This window comes from Puma concolor, chromosome A1 (genome assembly GCF_028749965.1).
Source record: "Puma concolor isolate L17-30 chromosome A1, mPumCon1.1.hap2, whole genome shotgun sequence".
In the NCBI taxonomy this organism is placed as follows: domain Eukaryota; kingdom Metazoa; phylum Chordata; class Mammalia; order Carnivora; family Felidae; genus Puma; species Puma concolor.
This window is the reverse complement of record NC_141667.1, coordinates 22,888,070-22,911,304: the sequence shown is the minus strand read 5'-3', so window position 1 is coordinate 22,911,304 and position 23,235 is coordinate 22,888,070. Positions and strand designations below refer to the sequence as shown.

At 36.2% G+C, this 23,235-nt stretch overlaps 1 pseudogene; it reads left to right on the top strand.

Annotated features, from left to right (window-relative positions):
• Positions 1-1,354: 1,354 nt before the first annotated feature.
• Positions 1,355-2,009, top strand: LOC112860435 (casein kinase II subunit beta-like; annotated as a pseudogene).
• Positions 2,010-23,235: the final 21,226 nt, after the last annotated feature.

Below are 23,235 nucleotides of genomic sequence, written 5' to 3'. Positions count from 1 at the left end.
TGATCTCAGTCAGCTCTTGATCTCAGGGTCTTGAGATCAAGCCCCACATTAGGCTCCACACTGGGCGTGCCTGAGTGGTTCAGTGGGTTAAGCTTCTAACTTCGGATCAGGTGATGATCTCACTGTTCACGAGTTTCGGCCACGTATCCGGCTCTGTGCTGACAGTTCAAAGCCTGGAGCCTGCTTTGGATTCTGTGTCTCCCTCTCTGCCCCTACCGTGCTCATACTCTCTCTCTCTCTCTCTTTCTTCCTCAAAAAATGAACGAACATTAAAAAATAAAATAAAAAATGAAATCTTAGCACCCGTCATACCTGTGTTGTAAACCTAGGTGAAATATTGAAAAATATACCAGTCCATTGATAAAAAGCCCTGACCCTACCAGGTGGGTAAAGATGTCACTGTCGCCGAGATCCTCAAACTTTAGCAGGCAGTGGGAATCACCAGGAGAGCCTATTCAGCCCGGGGTTGCTGATTCAGGTTCTGAAGAGATAATAAAATAAATAAAATATTATAAAGTTAAACACACATGTTTCTGAATGTGTAAAAGGAAAAGCTGAGTTTTTAGATTCCTTACAAACATCAAAGTCCATTATGTCCTCAAAACTTCGGCATGAAACCAGTTCAGAAAGCTGTTTGCAGTATCTACAACACACACATTTTTAAAGATCATTAATTCCACACCGTATAGACCTGAACCCAACAGCAGTATAGCCATGAGTTCACTGAAAAGCATGTACTAGAATTTTCATAATAACACTATTTATCAGCCCAAACTGGAAACTACCACATAAATGTCCAGTCATATGAGAAGCCATAAAAAAATTAAGGAATATTCACAAGACCTACATCAGTTATTTACAATGTGCATAATGCATTTTATTAACATTATTACAAAAAGGGCAACACTAGTCTTTGGTTTTAGAAATCAGGAGAGTAGTTAACTGGAGTAGTGATTGGGATGAGAATGTTCTAGGCTTATGGCATTTTTGATCTGACTCTGACTAAACTCCTGTCTTCTGATTGTGAAGTCAATCCATTAAGCTGAACCCTTTTGATATGGGCACTTTTCTCTATAAATACTATATTAATAAAAACTTTAAGGACATAGCAATTAAAAATGTCATTCCCATGTACTGCTTTTTATAAATAATTTATTAAAATAGGTAGAAAAAAACTTTAATTACCACATGTTTTGTGAATGAAAAGAAAAACAAGTAACTGAGCTTTCAGAGACTTTTAAGAACAGTCAAGAAAATCAAAATTATAGACACCAAGAAGCATTGGGAAATCGATATGGAAAAATAAATAAATTCAAAGTAAGTGATTTAACCATCTGAAAAATAGTGTTAATGATACTGGTCCTATGGGCTCCGTGGCAATGCGTTCTTCTATGAAATACACGAAGACTACGTCCAGAACAAATTCAGTCTCACTGGACTCAGTGAGCAGGTGCCTCCCCATCCACAGCTGGAGCCTAATGAAGAGATTGGAGACGACCCTAACCAGAGCGACCTAACCGAGCAGGCATCCCAGATGCTTTATGGATTGATCTATTCCTACTATATCTTCACCAACCTTGGATTCACCTAGATGTTGGAAATGTACCAACAGGGACAATTTGGCTACTGCCCCACATGGACTACGAGAACCAGCTGATGCTTCCACCAATCTTTCAGACATCTCAGATGAGACCACAGTGAAGCTCTACTCTGCCAAGCACCTGGACGTGTCTACACCCAAGACACCATCAAGGCACCACCACACAGACTGTGCCTATGTTGTCATCTGTTTCTGTCATACAATTTTCATAGCACATCCCTAATGGCGGCTCAAGAAACTCACCAACCAATTTGTGCCCAGGCTTTACAATTACAAGACCCATTCAATGGCCTTGTCAAGACAACTCCAAAAACCCCATCAAGACAATTTGCTGATTCCCCATCTAACCCATCCTTCAGTCACTGATACCTCCATTCCTTTGCTGCCACACTTCAGGGAACCTCCATAATTTTTAGCTTAATTAAAGGACTCATTATTTTAGTAGGACTATAAAATTAAGTGGAAGAAAAGGGAAAAAAACACATTCAAAATTTATATAAAATCTTGTCAGATCTCTTCAGGAAAAAATAAGAAGGGTTTCATGTCTTCTGATAATTGAAATTGCAAGGTGATATGTCATTGTTGTTTATAATTCTGTGCTAATATATTTAATTATTAAATACAATTCATTATTCTTTTTAAAATACGTTCGCAAATTTAATTAAGGAACAAGAAGACTACTGAACAATACACATAATGATGACAAAATGTTGTTGAAGAAATTTTTTAGACTCTACAAAAACTACCATTTTGTACAGGTTCAGAGAGCATATGGCTTTAGAGAGGAATTTTTTGTATATGTGAAACCAGGTCTCACCATGTTTAAACTGTTCTAGGATACAGGTTGAAATGAACTTTGCATGTGTCACACCACAGATTGAATGGCATTTTTTTTTTTAGAAGCACAAATCTCAAATCTCACTTGCAAATGGCAATTAAGTCTTAGGAAAAAATATTTTTTAAGTGTTTATTTTAATTCCAGTTAGTGAACATAGAGTGTTGTATTAGTTCCAGGCATACAATGTACTGATTCAACACTTGCATATACCATCCGGCGCTCATCACCACAAGTGCACCCCTTCATTCCCAGCATCTAGTCAACCTATCTCCTCACCCACCTCCCTTTTGGTAACCAGCAGTTTGTCCTCTAGAATTAAGAATGGAGGGGTACCTGGGTGGCTCAGTCGGTTAAGCGACCGACTTCGGCTCAGGTCATGATCTCGCAGTCCGTGAGTTCGAGCCCCGCATCGGGCTCTGTGATGACAGCTCAGAGCCTGGAGCCTGTTTCAGATTCTGTGTCTCCCTCTCTCTGACCCTCCCCCATTCATGCTCTGTCTCTCTCTGTCTCAAAAATAAATAAATGTTGGAAAAAAATTAAGAAAAAAAAAGAATGGATTTCATGGTTCATATCTCAGTTTTTTAGGAACAAAATATTTTTATACTTGACACAATGTAATGTGGTGTTTAATAAAATCCAAAGAAAAGTATCAATAGCAGTGGACACACATAAACATGATTAAGAATACACAGCTCAATTCATTTATATGCCAAAATATTCTGGAAATTATTTTAACAGATTTAATATTGTAAAGGTGGAAGGAAGCTAAAATTGGGGTATTTGACCTAGCAGTTGCTCTAATATACTATAAAACCGTATGTTTTTGTCTTGGAATAGGGAGCCAAGTTCAAAATCATGAAAAATCCAATTATATTCAAGTATAGACAAAATTTCTGAATATTAGTGAGGAAAGATTGCATAATACTTTAAATTGAAAATTGTCTTAATTCTGTCAAATCGGGTTGATAAGATAGGACATCACTCAGTTGGAGAGCCAACATCCCAAGCCCATCTCAGGGCAAATAACTAATATGCCTATTTGGAGAGTGACCTCAGCCATTAAAATTTAGCCAGGCCAGTTAGATGACCAGTGGATTCACCACTTCGACGTGAGTGACAATGAATATAGACTCTGTAATATTCATACTCCTTGTAGTATGTCAAGATATTATTTGCTTAAGCACTGCATTTTGCTTTAGTTTTTCTTACAAGCGTCAGTTTTTGTTAACTAGATTTTTCTGCACCTATCTATACTTAAGGTGTTTGGATTTATCCTGTAAATACTATGCTGTGAGTCACAGTTAGCAATATCAAGGTCAGATACCATAATAATAGCATCTTTGTAGCAAGGTGCAGGTGTGGGGAACAGCAGTTTATGGACGTTTTAAAGAGTAAATGGGGCAACGAAATGATAATACTGAAACTCAAGGCCCTTTTAAGATAAACATGATATTTGCTGAAAAGTTTAATCGAGGAGGCAAAGGAAAAATGAGTAAGAACAAGGAGCAGATAGCTGTGGTATTTGGAAAGTCACATATGTGCAAAAATTTAATATTGTCATACCTAGTTCTTTCATGTGGTCTTGATTTAACTGAAATTGAAGCACAGATCAGAAGTCATAATGTTTTTTAATCTGACGCCCTTAGAGGAAAAGAAGTGGCAAATGCGATTTCCAGATTTCAAAGCATTAGTTTAATCATTACGCTTTGCTGTAAATACATAGAATGAGCGTGGAAATATTTATATACCATTTATCCTAATAACATACAGAACAAAAAGCTTTAGCCATAGCTCCTCATTCTGAAATTTAGTATCTCTTTTGTTTACCCCCCCCCCCAAAAAAAGGCGAAAAAACTGTGCTAAGCAAATGGTTTTTACAGTTATGACTATGGAGAGTTATATTACACATGGTGTTTATAATAGGAGGCTGCTGTTGTTCAAGAGTTGCAATTTATTTTTCTTGCTCGCTGAAATTTACAATTTGTGTTAGACACAGGAAATTTACCTGAAAAACTTACGCTAATTATCCATACATATATTCCTGTTATCATGTTTAATTAATATAAATTTAAATAATCTTGAATTATGAAAAACGTTTTAAACTATATTTCTAGTACATTGTGAAGGTAAAATTAAAATTATGTTTGGACTAGATTTATTTAAAAATATTTTCTTGGGGCGCCTGGGTGGCTCAGTCGGTTGAGCGGCCGACTTTGGCTCAGGTCATGATCTCGCGGTCCGTGAGTTTGAGCCCCGCGTCGGGCTCTGTGCTGACAGCTCGGAGCCTGGAGCCTGTTTCAGATTCTGTGTCTCCCTCTCTCTGACCCTCCCCCATTCATGCTCTGTCTCTCTCTGTCTCAAAAATAAATAAATGTTAAAAAAAATTAAAAAAAATATTTTCTTAAAATTTTGATTAAAAAAAAATATTTTTAGTGTTACCTCCAACCCTAGATGGATGGATTGAGTCTCTTAGCATCAAAGAACATATACTAATATCTAGAATAATTCTTTCTTAACTGTATGGGTTATGGAATATACTGCCTTACTTCAAACCCTCATTCTGATGCTTTCAAGTTTCACAATCTTTAGAAAAGATACCTAATCTGTATTAAACTCAATTTATTCTCCTGCCAAGTTGACATACATACAATGTCTCCTTACAGATTAATTGCAAAGATTAAATAAAATATGCCACATACAGCATGCTATTGCACAGAGAATAAAAGACCCAAACTGTTGGCTATTATCAATATTAAATTTTTATATTTGAGATCTGTTTGATAATTTCACCCTGACAATCTCTCTACAGTGCTCCTAGCTTCCGAGGTCTTATGAGAACCGTTTTTACTGAAAGTAAATGATTCCGCTTCAAATGCCGTGTACTTCATTCAAGTATACCTAGGATCCTGTTTCTATTTAGTATCCTCTGATGTACATGGGATTTTCAGCCAACTGTCCTTTACTGCATTTTGTAAACAGATTTTAATCTCTGTACCTGGTGGGACACGAGCACTCACCTCTCCCATACACCGTGTTTTTGTCACTGTGCTCACAACATTGCTCCAGTAGGTATACACAAAATCACCTGTGTTATTTCCTATTGTATGTGGACTATAAATCAGCTGCTGCATCGCTATTTCTAGCAATACTTATTTCTACACTTTTTGTGTCACCAAATGATCCTAAGTATCGATTGATTCGTTCCTTGATTATTTTACATCTCAAACCAGTAGTTATCGATTGAACAGCTCCAGAAACATCGATTTATGCCCTTATCTCCCATCCTCATGGAGGAACAGATAGAACAGTGGCCTAGATGCCGGTCTTCTCAAAAGCTTACTTGCTTCAGATAATTTTTCCCTATTGTTTTCTGAAACCTCTGGGACTGAATTTGGGAGTTGAATTCAGTTATTCTTTTGACTTATTCTGACTACATCCATAGAAGGAAACTTATAAACCTTCGGATTTATAAAACCACTTCAAATAGTAAGACTTTAAACTCTCCCTGTATGCCATGCCCTATAGTCATGGTTATTTCCTGGGGACCTTGGTGTGAGTGCAAATCTCCTCCGTGTCAGGAGGTGAAGTCATACCTTTGTGCTTGAGTTTGTTAAATTTCTTCTCTTAAAGTTAACAAACACTAAGTTTGGAAAGGCTGCATAGATTAGCCTACAATTCTTTCAGTTGTGAGCATGCCTAACTTATTGCAACCAAAAATATTAAGGATCCAGGGATAAATCATCACCTTTCTGTTCTCAGAAGGCCAAATAGTGCTGCTGTCCAGAGGAAGATAGTTTTTCGTAGATCTATTCAATTTTCCTGTAAAGATGCAATTAAAATGTAGATCACAAGCCTGTATTGTAACATATGATACTACATTGTGTGAGGAAACAAAAACACAGGTAAATAAAACCTCCTTCAGAATTTCACAATTCACCAAACAGCACTATAAAATGTCTTTCTAAGAGAAGATAATAGGCCTGTTGTTGGTTTCAAAACAGTTCCAGGAGGGTAAGTGTCTTGAACTGTCACCAAATGTGGCATCCATCTTATCTATTAACAGTCTTGGGAAGAGTGTTTTCAGAATGCAAAAGTTTAAAACTGAAATTCACTTCTCGGGGTTAGAGCTTTTAATGGACTGACTGTCACTGATAAGGAAATGATGGAGAGCACAATGTTTCTGCAAATCTCATTAGTTGGATGTATTGTGTGAGGTTGAATTTCCCAATCTCCAGACTACTAACATATTCTACCAGCCGAGGAGAAAAGAGGACAGCAATTCAAAGTTCTATATTTAACTTTTACTCTTTTGAATACAGCATTAAAATAACAATCCCCATGGCATTTTATTTTCCTTATTTCGTTAGCGGACAGTAAAGATAAATCTCATATTATTTTAGCAAAATATCATCCTCCAAAATAAAATCCATTTTGGACATCTGAAGTGGTCAGAGGGGTTCCCTTAGTTCAAATAAGGTTGGCAATACACTGCTTTCTTCATTAGAAAGAGACAAGATAATGTATTCAATCATCAGTGTCACAGGGGCACTCCTCACAAGCATTTGCTGAAAACTTTTAATGCTATGCAAATATGACATTTAAGAAATATTTATTTAGAGGAATCCAAAATAAATGTGTTGACCTTTATTCATAATGCCCATGAAATACGATTTTCTATTGATCATTTATATTGTCAATGTGTGAAAGTCGATCTCAAAATGCAGAAACATCTGGATGTGAATGCAAACCATGTCAATCATGTAAAATTGGTTGACAGGTACCCAGATGTTTGGCCCATGATAGCTAAACTGAAAAACGCATTTTTCCGTATAAATAAGAGTTTTCTCTTATGAATGTATCCCGTTCTTTCCAATTTAATGGATAAAGTCTGTGAATTAAGACATTCAAATATTTTTTTAAATCTATAAATATATTAAAAAAGAGATGTATAAATGAAGCAAAAGAAAGAAGCAAACAAAATTTTTAGTCCCAGTTCTCCACATTTATTTATTTATTTATTTATTTATTTATTTATTCATTTACTTTTGGCCCAGGCAAATCACTCAATTTCTCTCAGTTCCTGTGTATCCATTTGTGTCTAATAACTAGATAATTGTCAAAGCCACTTATAATTTTATGATAATTTTCAAAAGATCAGAAAGGGGGTCATCTGAAACATGCATTAGAAATGAGCGGCAGTGAATAAAAATACTATTTTTCCCCAAGAAGATGATTACTAGAAAGATGTGAAGTTTCCATTTGGAGAAAAATGTGTCTTCTGACACCTGCAGCAATGTTTTCATGTCAACCAGGCAAAATAGAGTGACTTGAAAGGACAAAATAATAATCAAGATGTATGGAACAATTCTTATTTTCCAGTTATTGCGTTGATGGCTTTAAAGAGTTCTTTACAAAATTTTCAGAACAAGCCTAGGAGGTATTCCATAATGACCCTGATTTTCTCAACAAGGAACCCGGGACTCAGGGTAAACACCAGGGCTGTGTTTAGAATCTGAGTCTGCCTACAGAGCTGATGTAAGTTAGCTATCCCTACAGCTACAATTTTGAAAAAGTATGAGAATTCCTTTAGATGCTTGGAAGAGATACAGAAAGAGAGCATATAGTTTCAGCAAAAATAAATAAATAAATAAATGTTTTGAGAGCAACCTCTCTTGTTTTGGAGAATGCTTGTCCTATAGTGACTCCTAAAAATAATCTTGTAAATGGCAATCACTTGATTATTGGAAAATATGTAAGCAATCTTATATTAACTGCATGATTAAATGTTGCTTGGTCTTGGGGCGCCTGGGTGGCGCAGTCGGTTATGCGTCCGACTTCAGCCAGGTCATGATCTCGCGGTCCGTGAATTCGAGCCCCACGTCAGGCTCTGGGCTGATGGCTCAGAGCCTGGAGCCTGTTTCCGATTCTGTGTCTTCCTCTCTCTCTCTGCCCCTCCCCTGTTCATGCTCTGTCTCTCTCTGTCCCAAAAATAAATAAATGTTGAAAAAAAAATTAAAAAAAAAAATGTTGCTTGGTCTTGGGCGCCCCTGGGGGGCTCATCGGTTAAGTGTCCAACTCTTGGTTTCGGCTCAGGTCATGATCTCGCAGTTTGTGGGTTTGAGCCCTGCATCCAGCTCTGCACTAACAATGTGGAGCCCGCTTGGGATTCACTCTCTTCCTCTCTCTCTTCCCCTCCCCTGCTGGTATTCTCTCTCTCTCTCTCTCTCAAAATAAATAAACTTAAAAAAAAAAAGTTGCTTGGTCTTCAACCAATGGTCTCAGGCAAGAAATAAATTTTTCTCTTGATTAGCCCCAAGGAAAAACTGCCTTCAGAGACAGTTGTCACTTAAATATTTTTAAATTCTCTTGGGAGCTTTGATTATAACAGTCACCGATAGGACAGGTCCAAGGTTAAGTAATGATTTTTCTGTTCAGTTAATAAGGAAGAGCTTCCCAACTTTTTTTTCTGCTTACACGGACATTGTTAACACCAACAGTTCAAAAATGGACAGAGCTCACATTAAACTACAAATTTCTGTCTTTTCCACCAACAATGGAATATCTGCCAAACTTAGTACTGAGTTCCAACGTGGCAATGAGCCACAGATGCTGGGTAGCCGCTGCCTCCATAGGCAGGCAGCGTGCTCTCCAATGTTTCCAAGCCTCCAGGGGCCTCCTGCTTCACTCATTACATCCCCAATCTGGCATAAAGAAAGAATTTGAGTAGTTTACAATCTCATCCTTAATGCCACCATTTAATACTTTTTTTTTCCTCCCTTCCCAATACTCATTAGAGTCCTGTGAAATGCCCTGAGTCCAAAGCGGCGAATAATTTTTGTTGCCAGTAGAAAGAAGAATGGATTAATTTGATTAATTTCCTCTGGATGCTTTGAAGCAAAGCATCAAAGCATCACTGTTTACCTCTTGAAATGCTCAGATTTGATGCTAGAATAAAGAAAATGTGATTCAACTTTCATTCAAAGGACAATTGCACAGTATTGGAACTTTGTGCTTAAACAAAGACATATCACAGTTCATTTTATTCTTTTCTTAAAAGATATGTATTTAGCATTAATATTATTTACCCCCTGGCATAGCTCAGTAAAAATAGTGTCCCTTTAATATGATTTTTAAATGTAGATTTCTAATTAAAATCCATTTGCACTACAAAAGAAGCTTTCATCCAAGGAAAAGAAAATTTGAAACTTATTTTAATATACTTGAATTTGTGCTTTTAGAAAAACTTCCTGCGTTTTCGCATTACAATTACTTGCTATGAAATAACCTACTCCATGCAGTTCTGGAAAGAGCCTTGCATCATAGCCCTTTAATTATGTGTACATTATCTAAGCTAATTGACAATAATAAAAACAATGAATTATATTAAATGTATAAAAGTATAATATGCATCATTTAGAATATTTATATTTTCCAGGAAATAATTAGCATTTTGATTCTTTACATAGCAAAAAAATAAAAATGAATTGTAGTCATGCAGTCTTAACAATCCTTGGTATCTCTGTCTCTGTCTGTCTTTCTCTGGCCTCAGAAGTACAAAACACAACCCCACCCACCCACACACACACAACACTATCTTTCTCTTCAAGGTCTGAAAGATAATACTTAATGATATTTTGGATCAAAACAAAGAAAAATTAATGTTATGACATATTATCCTAGTAATAGTCTGTAACTTAATCACATATGCTGATGGTTAAAATGGAAAATATTTGGAAATGATACACAAAACAACAATTATCCGAGAGGTTTCATAGTACTGGTCCTTTGACTTGGTTCACTTTTCTTAAAAACAAGACCCCAAATGGGGTCACTTATACCAAGCCCCACCTGGCCCAAATGACACAAATACTTAATTACGGTTTTGGTTCTCCCAGAAATAGAATCTTATAGCAGTCAATCAGGAATTACTTGGTCAGCCCTAGTGAGGTAATTCACCCAATAGAATAGACTCCCACCATGCCCTGCAAGACAGCGATCTTATAACAACAAATTCGCCTTTTGCTTGGATGACTTCCTTGTCCCCACTACCTTCTACCTACAAAAGTCTCTCGTTTTGAACTGCTCCTCAAAGCTCCTTTCTATCTGCTAGGTGGGATGCTGCCCGATTCATGCATCATTGAATGAAGCTAATACGATCTTTCAAATGTATGCAGTTGGATTTCGTTTTTTAATACCTTGTAGACACCATATTGGAAAACCCTAAAAACAATTTGTATCACCTTTATGCAAAGAGCTGTTTATTGTGGTTCCACAAAATGAAAACAATTTCAAAACTAGGATATAATACTTTTTCTTATATAATAAAATATATTATTCTAATGATATTAAAATGATATATTTGGAATACGTAAAGCAAAAAAAAAAAAAAAAAAGGCCACCAAATTACATTTCTTTTAATGTTAAACAACCAAAACATGTCAGAAATTTCAAAATCCCTTGTGTGTGTGTGTGTGTGTGAAATTTGACAAATTAAATCTAAAATTTACATGAAAACTCAAAGAACTAAATGTAGGCAAGACTATGACATATGAACCAGAAAACTAGAAGGACTTAACATTACTGGATATAAACACATATTATAGTATTATCCTGTAAAAAATAATTTACTGCAATCTATACAATCTAGAATATAGTATCCTCTCTCTCTCTCTCTCTCTCTCTATATATATATATATATATACATATATATATATATATACACATATATATGCATCTTATAAAAGTGAATTTTATAACTCTTTTGAGAGTTTCAGCTATGACTATTTTACCCTATTCTGTTTCCATTTTTCCAATATTGAGCTCTTATTACCTTTGTAATGAGAAGTAAAATTAGAAATAATCCATGTCCCATAGAAATGAATTAGCTGTTCTACTTAGAGCCAAGGTGGCTCCCATGCTCCCACCAGAGTCCCACCATCATGACAGTCAGAATTTTTAGAACTGATCTGTTTGCATTTGCTCACCTCTGTCTCTGCCCCGGCACTATGTCGTCATATACCTTCCTTCTGCAATTGCTGGAGGCATTGTTTACTTGATATCTAAATGAATGCTTTATTCTGTATACACCATTGCTTCAGCAGTGACAGAAGATGGGCACAGAAAGCTTTCTCTATGCGGCCCAAAATATCTAAATGCAAGTGCTACTCATTGTACTTGCATTTCTTTCCTAATATCTGCAAATTTAAAAAAAAAATTGAGGGGCGCCTGGGTGGCGCAGTCGGTTGAGCGTCCGACTTCAGCCAGGTCACGATCTCGCGGTCCGGGAGTTCGAGCCCCGCGTCGGGCTCTGGGCTGATGGCTCGGAGCCTGGAGCCTGTTTCCGATTCTGTGTCTCCCTCTCTCTCTGCCCCTCCCCCGTTCATGCTCTGTCTCTCTCTGTCCCAAAAATAAATAAAAAACGTTGAAAAAAATTAAAAAAAAAAAATTGAAGTATCATGTATGTGCCAAAATATGCACAAAATGAACACACATATGTCAATAAACAGACTATTATCAGCATTCTAGAAACTTCTTCCTGCCCTCATCTAGGCATCACAACTCCTTACTCTAAAATTAATCTGGTCTTGGCTTCTAAATGAGCTTACCCACTTTTTGATCTTATACAAATGGAACTGTACATTACGAGTTTGTTTCGTTTTGCCTTACTTTGTTCTTTGTACCTTATTATCTTATTGAGTCTCATCACATTGCTGCGTAGACACAACTCATTCTTTTTTTTATTGATGTATATTACTCTATCATGGTGTCAATATACCATAATGTTTTTCAACTCTACTTTGGATGGGAATTTGGGATGATTTCATATCATTCGTCAAGGAACACTCTTATATTTGTGTCTGGAGACCTATATGCACGTATATCAGATGTATGTGAATTTAGAACTGAAATAACTGACTTATAGGAAATGCATACGCTCAGTGGCAAAAATTTTTCAAAGTATTTATCCCAGAGGTCCAGTTCTATTCAATAGAACACGCTATTCAATACTTAATATAATTAACTAGGTCTGTGTTTAATAATATCTATGATTTTATTTTTCATTTCCCAAAGACAAATGATATTTAACTTATTTGCATATTTGTACTAACCTTTTGGATATCCTCTTTGTGAACTAACGGAACAAGTGTTCTCTTGGTGTATACAGCTATACCTCAGAGATATTTCAGGTTCTGTTCCAGACCTCCTCAATAAACTAAATACAACAATAAAGGAAGTCAAATGAATTTTTAGTTTTTCAGTGCATGTGAAAGCAATGTTAAGACAATACTGTAGTATTTTTTGTGTGCAATAGCATTATGCCTTTAAAAAATATGCATATCTCATCAAAAACACTTTATTGCTCAAAAATGCTAACCATCATCTGAGCTTTCAGTGAGTCTTAATCACTAAGCACAGATCACCATAACAAACCTAATACAATGAGGGACACTGGAGTAGCCCAGGCTGTTAAGCATCAGACTCTTGATTTCAGCTTAGGTCATGATCTCAGGGTTCTCTCTCTCCCTCTTTCTCTGTCCCTCCCCTGCTCTCTCTCTCTCTCCCCCTGAAAAGTAAATAAATAATATTTATCAAAAATATAATACAATGAAAGCTTGAAATATTGGGAGAGTTATCAAAATGTGACATAGAGACAGAAAGTGAGCAAACGTTGTTGCAAAATAGCGTCAATAGACTTGCTCAACACAGAGTTCAGACAAATTTTAATTTGTCAAAAATGCAGTATCTCTGAAGCACAGTAAAGTGAAGCACAATAAAATAAGGCACCGGCACCCGCACCCTCATACACAAGCACATGCACATATAAAAACTCTGGATATAAGGTCATTATGAGTTACGTATATTGTAAATATCTAAATACCTTCTTTCAGTCACTGTCTTGCCTGTTAACTCGCAGTGGTATATTTTGAATGACAAAATTTCTCAATTTGAATATAGTCTTTTTTATTGGTATTTTAAATTTTTACTTATTCTTTACATGTCCTGTTTAATAAAATATTGCCTGGAGGCACCTGGGTGACTCCCTTGATTAAGCATCTGATTCTTGATTTTGGTTCAGATCATGATCTGACAGTTTGTGAATTCCAGTCCCACTTTGGGTTCAGTGGTGACAGCGTGGAACCTGCTTAGGACTCTCTCTATCTCGCTATTCCTCCCCACTGTGCATTCTTTCTCCTTCTCGCCCTTTCTCTCTCAAAAATAAATAAACTTAAAATGAAATGAAACATTGCCTGATTTAGAATCATGAAGCTATTTTGCAGGATTATCTTCAAGAAGCTTCAATATTTTACCTCTTACATTCAGATAGGCAATTCACCCAGAATATAATTTTATTTATGCTGTGAGACTGGAATAGAGTTTGACAATTTTTTTGTATTGATGTGTGATTTGCCCAACAAAATTGATTTTAAACATCTTTCTTTCCTCTTTGTTCTGCTGTGTTACATTTAAACATGACTTAATTGATTTTTTTTTAATTTTATTTATTTTTTAATTTTTTTTAAACGTTTTTATTTGTTTTTGAGACAGAGAGAGACAGAGCATGAACGGGGGAGGGGCAGAGAGAAAGGGAGACACAGAATCTGAAACAGGCTCCGGGCTCTGAGCTGTCAGCACAGAGCCCGACGCGGGGCTCTAACACACGAACCGCGAGATCGTGACCTGAGCCGAAGTCGGCTGCTTAACCGACTGAGCCACTCAGGCGTCACGACTTAATTGATTCTTAACAGTACATTTTCTATTTCATTAATGTTGGCTCTTTGTTGGTATCTTCTTTTTCCTGCAGATATCTTCATGACTTTTTAAGACTAATATTTTGGCCACAAATGTTTCAGCCTCACTGTGTTTGAGACCATTCATTGCTCTCCAATGTCTTCATAATAACATACAAACTTTCAAATTACTTACAATGGTATATGAAGTCTTGGATGGTTAATTTTTGTAAGCATCCCTACGTTGCCAGTTGGCAAGGAGTTAAGGCATGTAGTAGAGGGCCCTGGAGGAACTGCAGGAGGAACACGCTCCTTGGTTCTCTTCTGCCTTCTTTTCTTGCCACTGAGGTGCTCAGCCTGTGTTCAGGACACGAAAGCTGGAGTAAGCTTCAGTGCATCCTGAAAGGAGTTTTCCAGCATGTTCTGCGGGACCTCGGTTAAGCAGCATTTCATTGGGTGCCTCTGACAACTTCTCTGCAAGTTCAACACCACCCCACCAAATGTAGTTTCCCATTAGATTCCTCTACAAGCAAGAAGGAGGCAGTCCACTGCTTGCCAACATCCTAAGCCTCAGTGAACATTTCCACTCTCTGGGCGATAGTCATGCCCTCCCCACTGAGGTCTGAGCGCCAGCATGGAAGAAGAGTAGAGATAGGGGAGGAAATTCTGTACTGTGTATCAACCTGGGGATAGTGGCTGCTTTCTAGATTGGATAGTACTGCATTCTTTACTCCATTCATTGTTTTAGGTATCAATTCATTTGGTAAATTGTCCCCATTGTAATTGCAGCATGGTTTACCTCTTGTCTGGTCCGTGATGGAAAATCAGCATTATTTCGAGAAGACAGATTGAAAGAATCCAACTGACAAAAATGTAAGGATAATATTTAGGTCAAGTGTAAGACATGCTGCAACTTAAAACTACTGTTTATAATAAAACCATCTTCATTTGAGAAGAAAAAAAAAATGTGTGACTATAGTTCCAATGGCTGATCTTTTGAAGAAGAAAACAACATTCTGTTATTGCAAAAGTAAGCCAAAAGGCAGTTTTGAAAATTATACCCCTATTTGACAGATTGATCAATCCTACATGGAAAAAAATCTGAACTTTATAAGAATGGAATTAACAGAAGCAAAAATAAATCAATACAATATTAGAATAAAATGGTTGAAAGGCCAGCTCCAGATCCAGGCATCATGGATCACCAATGTAATTGATGTTCTGGTGCTGAGACCACGTGTGCATTTTTTTGACGACCCACAGTTTCCAAGATCATCCCTCCACGTCCCTCACCAGGCAGTGCCACCCTCCTGGCTACCACCCACCTCAAGGTCTACTGAACAACCAATCCCACCATCCTGATCGGGACCAAAATCATCTCTCCACACATGAGATTTTAATATACAAGTTAATCATTATAATCCAGAAGCCATATTAAGAAATCCAGCAAATTATGGAATTTATTGGGCCACCTGGGTGGCGCATTCTGTTAGGCGTCTGACTTTTGGTTTCCGTCATGGTCTCAGGTCATGCACTCATGGTTCTGGAGATTGAGCTCTCTCTTTCTCTCCCTTTCTCAAAAATCAATTAAAAAAACATTTTAAAAAGATGGAATTATCTTTGAAGAAATGTCTGTGAGTTGATTAGTTCCCAAACTAATCAAAAAAGAGGAAGGCAAGTGAATTCTCAGACAATCTTGCTTGTAATTCAAATTTTCAAAATTTATGTGTGTGTCCTCCTAAGTCAGTAAAATAAGCAAACTGAATTCTCCTGTTTCACTTATGAAATCTTTTCCCTGGGAACTTTGACATAATAAATTAATTTAATTCATCCTCAAGGCAACTTGAAGATTTCCATTGTAAATTCTTTAAAACAGAATGCAAATGTGAAACATCCACGGGAATCTATGAGATAAGGAAGTTTCTGAATTAAAACACCCCTGGAGCTACATACAAGTACAATGCATTATATTTTATTTGTTTGTATACAGTTTCTACATAATGCAATACAAAATTTTTGAAATAGTGATTTCTGTATTTCCCTTGTGTTATTTCATCTGTCCACACAGTTTTATTTTGTTTTTTTTTCCCCTCACTAGCTGTGGAAATATGAATTCCATTTTATTAGAAACTTATTTTAAAAGTAGTTTAGAAAATATCCACTCACATATCTCACACTCCCAACTGTACAAAATCACTTTTTCTCTTCTTTTGATTCTAAGAAACAGAATAATAATTTTAAACTTTTCCTTTCAAATCCACTCCTTATGCAGATTCAAGCCCACGTATATTTACTACATGATCCAACTGATAAACTAACTACATTTTCACAAGAGATATTCTTTTCTGCATGCTTTTTTCTTTGTAAGGATTTACAGCTAGCACCCAGATCATTAAAGATACATAATATATATTATATGTATATAATATATACAACTCAACATTCTTATTAAAAATATTCTTACAAAAATCTGCCACTCAACTAGATGACAGTTTTATAAGTCATTTCTTTCTGTTTTTGACAGACTATTTATCCTACTATATAAAATCTTCACAGGAGGGCTTGTGGTAAATGATAGTGTATTTCACAGGTCATGTAATTTTCAATTTGTCATTCTTCATTTTGCAAGGAATGGTACACGATGTCAGCAACACAAAAGCAATACATTTACTTATTTTTTTTCTCTTTCAGTATGAATCGATTTTTCTTTTTAATTTTGATGACAGTCAAGGCAAACTATAAACTATGATGGTCTGTTATGGATTATATAAAAAGAAGATCTGTATTAAGCCGTATACAATGCTATTACTCTGTGATGTCTTTGGTGTGCCTTTCTTGTTTGGTAGAAGTGTTCTATAAAGTTCATCACTCATCAGCCATTTAAATATTCACAAATTCTGTGAAAACGCTTATATCAGATGTTTAATGAATTAAAACGAATCATTTAGGTAATGTGTTGAAAACGAATTATTTCTGCTCCTATAAATCTTATAAGAAAGCAAGAGAAACAAATGAGTCACCGCATATTTTTCAATATGAGCTTTAGTTGTTTGTGGATTTGTGTGCTGCCTGGGCATTACCATGTGTATGGAAATGACAGAGAACGATTCCCAAGCCCTTTTTATGCTTCTTACCTTAACCAATAGCACAGTTTCTCTTTTAATGTGACCTTGCCAAATGGGGCATTTGGCTGAGGAGTTGGGAGAGTTTGGGGGTGTTGGGTTATTACAGTGGTGGCAGGTGTAATTGCCCTGGTAGCTCTTGCTGTGACAGCTTTGATGGTGCTCCAGGCAGCGGTGCTGAGGACGATGTCTTGAAAAGATTAAAGCTAGTGTGTGTCCTTACCCATAATTTTAATTTTCCAGGGTCCACTGTATTTGCCTTTTATAATTCCAGGCTCGTGGGCTCCCATGGATTCCACGAGGGCTTCATTTGCATCTACTTCCAGTGCACCTCCCTCCTCCCACACAGTCCCTCAAAAAATACAGCTGGGGTCAGAACACCAGTTGGGGTCAGAACATCAGCTAAAATGACCTTCAAAGCTTAAAATAAAACGTACTGGACAATAGTTGATGTCCCAAAAGACTGAAATTATTATTGAAAGAATGGAAGTCTCTTTCATGTGGGTATAGCACAAAATGTTTTCTTATGATTTTTTGATCCATTTAGTCTTTCATTAAAACATATAAAGAATTCGGAACAAGGTTTGATGAGTGTGGTCAGTATGACCTATTTTATTATATATCAGGGGTAGAGCTTAAACACTAAATGCCCAGGTTATGGACCTCGACTGACTTTATTCGTAAACCCCCTCTTCCAGGTACATAGCTGTGTGCCCTTGACTTACTTGACATCCTTGTGCCTGAGTTTCTTCCTAGGTGAAATGTGGCCAACAATAGTATCATTAAAGACTGAAATTGATAATTCGGGTAATATATGTAGACCAGCATTGGCATATAATAAGGTCTCATTAAAATGTATCTATTTATAGCTTCAGTGCATTTTCTATCAATTTTTTTAAATAAACTAATTGCAATTTAATAATTACATGATATATATTCACTGCTTCTCGTTAATAATGAAACAACTGGATAGAGTGTGGGTTAAATGGGTTAAGTGGGTCAAAAAGGTACAGACTTGCAGTTATAAAATAAGTCATGGGGACATAATGCACAACATCGGGACCATAGTTAATGATACTGTATTGTATATTTGAAACTTGATTAGAGAATAGATCTTGAAAGTTCTCATCACAAGGAAAACAAACTTCTGTAACTGTGTGTGATGATGGAAGTTGACTTATTGTGACACTCGTTCCCAATATAAACAAATATCCGGGGGCGCCTGGGTGGCGCAGTCGGTTAAGCGTCCGACTTCAGCCAGGTCACGATCTCGCGGTCCGTGAGTTCGAGCCCCGCGTCGGGCTCTGGGCTGATGGCTCAGAGCCTGGAGCCTGTTTCCGATTCTGTGTCTCCCTCTCTCTCTGCCCCTCCCCCGTTCATGCTCTGTCTCTCTCTGTCCCAAAAATAAATAATAAAAAAAAAAAAAAAAAAAAAAAGATTTAAACAAATATCCGGTCATTATGGTGTACCTGTGAAATTAATATAACGTTGTATGTCAATTACATCTCAATAAAAAAAAATAAAATGTTTTAAACTGATAGATTGTATATCTTTTCCTGTTTTCTTTGACTAAAGCTTTAAGCATACTTTATGTATTTTGGTATGTTGGGTTCTGTAAGTTCTTTATTCCTAAACACTCATTGTAATTTTCATTTCCTTTCAGAGCAGTTAGAGCTATTTAGATGAGTTCTGTATTATAATTTTCTACTGGTCATTGTGGCATTAAGCTTATTATATTCATGAATTATTGCACTGAGGCCTGGTACTGTGGACTTTTTCCATTCTTAACAATCGATTAAAGTTTATTTATTGCTTTGAGAACATAAATTTTGAAAATTTTCCAGACATCTGGGAACTCTTTACATGTCTATCTGACCTAATTTTAAAATTCCATATAAGCCTATTAACTCAGACTAGTTAATTATGTTCTTAAAAATATATATATTTCAGATTTTTCTATGGGTGTGTTTGATATAACTTTGAGAGGTGACTTAAAGATTTCCACTTAGATCGTAATACTTGTATTCATCACATTTTCATTATTTTAAATGTGTTTACTGCTCATACTCTTACATATTCTTTGTAGATAATGCATTTGTCCTCAGAAAATAATCCTCTTTATACTCAAATAATTTCCCCCTGCATTTTTTCAATTTAATATTGATATTACACCTCTTTCTTTTTCTTTCTGTTTATTATTGTTATTTATTTGTTTGCTTTTATTAAATCAAGAAGGCTGTCTTCACCACTGTGCCATGGAGAATATTCTCCACAGAGCCACCCTAAATTAGCAGTTGTGTTTTATAAAGGAATGAAGCACAAAGTCATAGGCGTATTCTGAGTTTCAGAGAAGAGTCCTGTTCCCATCAAGTACTCCTGAAGTCAATGGCTCATTTAAAGCCACATGGCCAGCAATTGTGCCCAGTCAGTCCATTCTTGACCAAGACATGACAGTTTTCCACACTGATGTAACATACAGGTTTGACGCTCTCTATGGCTGTGTGAACTCAGGACTGGCTATAGAATTCAAGAGGCACAGTGCAAAAAGAAAACTGAGTGCTCCTTGTTCACAAATTCCTCAGGATTTCAAGACTGCAACAGTGGAGCATTAAACCGAGTGTGATGTCTTTCTACCTCTGGGACCTCGCTCGGGTGGCTGCAGGTGCATTCGCATTGAGGTGACTTTGCTTGAAACTTCTGGTTTTCACTGGTGATGTTTCCATCCCCTAATTCAGTCACTCCGGGAGGACCAGGGGGCTAAAAACCAGGAATTTATTTTTTCCCCAAGCATTGACTTTCAATTTTAGCATGTAATGGAATAAAATCCATGGAGCCGGAGACGCAGTTGAAGTTCAACAAACCTAGAGTCGCTAGAGTATTACGCACTTTTGATCTTATAGCGTACACAGGATCTTTTTTGCAACACATCTCCAGGTTAAGGGATTTAAACAAATTCACAATGACATTATCTTTGGGAGTTGAATAAGATACTATTTAAGATTACATAAAATTTGCCTTTTATTGGCAACATTATGTGGAACATTACGCTATTTTTAATCTCAGTATTACAAAGTTTCTTTCTTAGTTATATAATTTTATTTTTAATTTTAGTACCATTGTGCTACTCCTTAATGTTATATACTTGAGTTTTATTCCAAAACCTGTTGTATTAATGATAATGAAGATGATTGATGATTGGGAAACTAAACCTACATTATCTATGAATTATTTGCATTGAGATTATCTACATACAAGAATCAGTGGACTTTAAGTATTCATTACAAAATTCATAAATAAATCAGGTTTCTATTTACTCATTCTGTTATTTTTGTTGATATAATTTTATTTTGAATAACCCATTGATAAATGAGTCTCCTGCCATTTCCAAGCTAGAGACAATTTATTGCCACTTCTTCTCAATTTAAGTATATTACTTAATTTTAAAATCCAAATGGATCATAATTCAAAGTTAATTGCAGAGACTTTTCACTAAATTATTTCAACTTATCCTGCTCTTTGTATTTATGAGCACTTTAACCTTGCATGTATTCAAGATATCAAAGTAGCCTTAAAAGCTTATTACAAATAATAGCTTTTTCACTTAGATTAATCTGCTACTATGAAACAAAGGGTGTTTTATTAAATATTCATTTTCTTCTATCAGTACTGATATTAGTAATTTAAGTTTGGCCATAGAGTAATCAATTAAAGTAAAGCATGCTGTGTGAACACTAAACCTAACACATTAATTTAATCTATTTTGGCTACTCCTGCTGTCTCACAAATCATTTCTATGGTTACAACCCATTTGTCAAAGTTTCTAACAGAAAAACATCCCATGATGGCAAGGCCTCTGCTAAATAAATATAAGATTTATGGCTAATAAAAATATTTAGATTTAATTTTTACAAAGTCAGTGATTTTTCTAATACCATAGAACACATGCAATAGAAATGAGCTAACTACACTATTTTTTAAATTATTGCCGAAAAATGTAGAAGGTTAATCAGAGACATTGCACGAAGGATTACAAGGAAAACACACAAAATTGAATTAACTCTATGATAATCCAAGGACATTGAACAGGCAAGCCACATCTTAGAGCTGACACGTAAATGGGATTGTGTCCAAATACTATCTTTTCCTTTGGGGCTGTATCTTTGTCCTTAGTCCTAGGAAGCACTTGTTAATATTTCAGAAGAATAAAAAGAACGAGAGACTTTACAAACAATATTGTCTGAAATCTTAGGGAATCACTATTGCAAATACTTAAAAGGTTAACATAAATGCGGACCTTTGGCAATGCACTTGAGTTGTAAGAAATTTAACTTTATCCTGTAAGAGTGCTGGTCTTTGCTATTGGCTTCAGGGAGTTAATTTCCTCTGAAATGTCATACCTGACAGGAGTATATTTGTGGAGAGACCCAACCTCACCCAATGACGGTGGGGCTGAACGGGACAGAAAGACCAACGAGGTAACATAGGTTAGGGTTTGGGGTTACACTCTATCATTTGAAATGGAGACTGAGATCAACCAGGGAGTAAGCGGAACCCCAGTCACAAGTGGAGACTAAAATGGAGTTGCCCTAGTTGACAATGCTGAAACCTTACCGTATTACTGCACATCGACACCAGGAAAGTAACACCTCAGGAATCCACCAGGGAAGAAACTCTGCATTTAGTGCTTCTCCACATCCTACCCCTGAGCCTCTTTCCTTGACTGCTTTTAATTTGTGTCCATCCATCCTTCAACAAGCCATAACCAGACTACAGTGAGTTCTGAGAATCTCTCCAGCAAGTACCCTGGAGTTTCAGTTGGTGCCAGAGAGAATGACAGCCTTGTCTTGTTGATGATTGTGTTTTCTGTAACTTTGTAGTTGACCTAAACTCATAAAACTACATATTGTATTGGTCAAAAAAAAATGTTAAATGTTTAAAATATTCTTTTCCAGGCCCTTGATAAACAAATAAATTTTAACCTATTAATAGAAAATGATCCATAAAAATTGGGCCAAGAATTGTATGCTTAAAATTAAGTAGCATATTAAATGTGACAAATAGATCCAGTGACTTTCATCATATCATTTAAATTGGTTTAAACCTGTGTGTGTACCTCTGAGAAACTAGAAGGCTGTATTTCAAAAGTCTTGTTGTCTTAGTGAAGATTGTAATGCCTCAGTGTATACAATTATAATGCTCTAGACTCATTTTGGTTTTCTTTATATTTCATTAAACTTTTGCTTTAAACTTTAGCTGAACTCTCGATGGCCAACTCATAAACTGACTCCAGAATTGCTTTCATCTATTGTCACAAATCTTTCAATCTCACGGTACTCTCACTAATTTTTTTGCTGCTTAGAACTTAGAGTCTTTGAGCAGCTTACAGCAAATTTTGTTTCCTGCCATAATTAAATTATGTGTATGGTGGGTCATTTCATTGACCCTTTCATTAGCATTCTCAATTCTCTCTCTCCTTCATCCTATGCCCTGACATAAAAATCTTTTCTAAGTGAATGCATATTTTCTGTTTTCTTAATTTAAGGCTTTAAACTGGAAGGCATCATTTTTCACATGTCTTGTTTTGAATTCTGTGCCAGGCACTGGAGATACGATGATAAATATGATGGACATAAACTCTGCCTTCAACAGAAGTCATTCGAGGGGGAAATAAGCAAGAAATTACAAAGGCTTATAATAAGTTCTATGACGGGTTACATACAACGTTGACAGGATGATCCAGCCAAGTCGAGGACAATGGAAAGGTCAATAGCTACTTCCTAGAGAAAGTGCTATCTAAGCAACATTCATTGGCAGCCTGTAAAATCAAGTTATAAAACACAACCCTAGTTAGTTACCTAAGCTTTGAATAATGTTTGCCTTTGCTCTTATACCTATGATTTTGTGATTCCATATTTCCATTCTGATAGTATTTTTAATAGACTATAT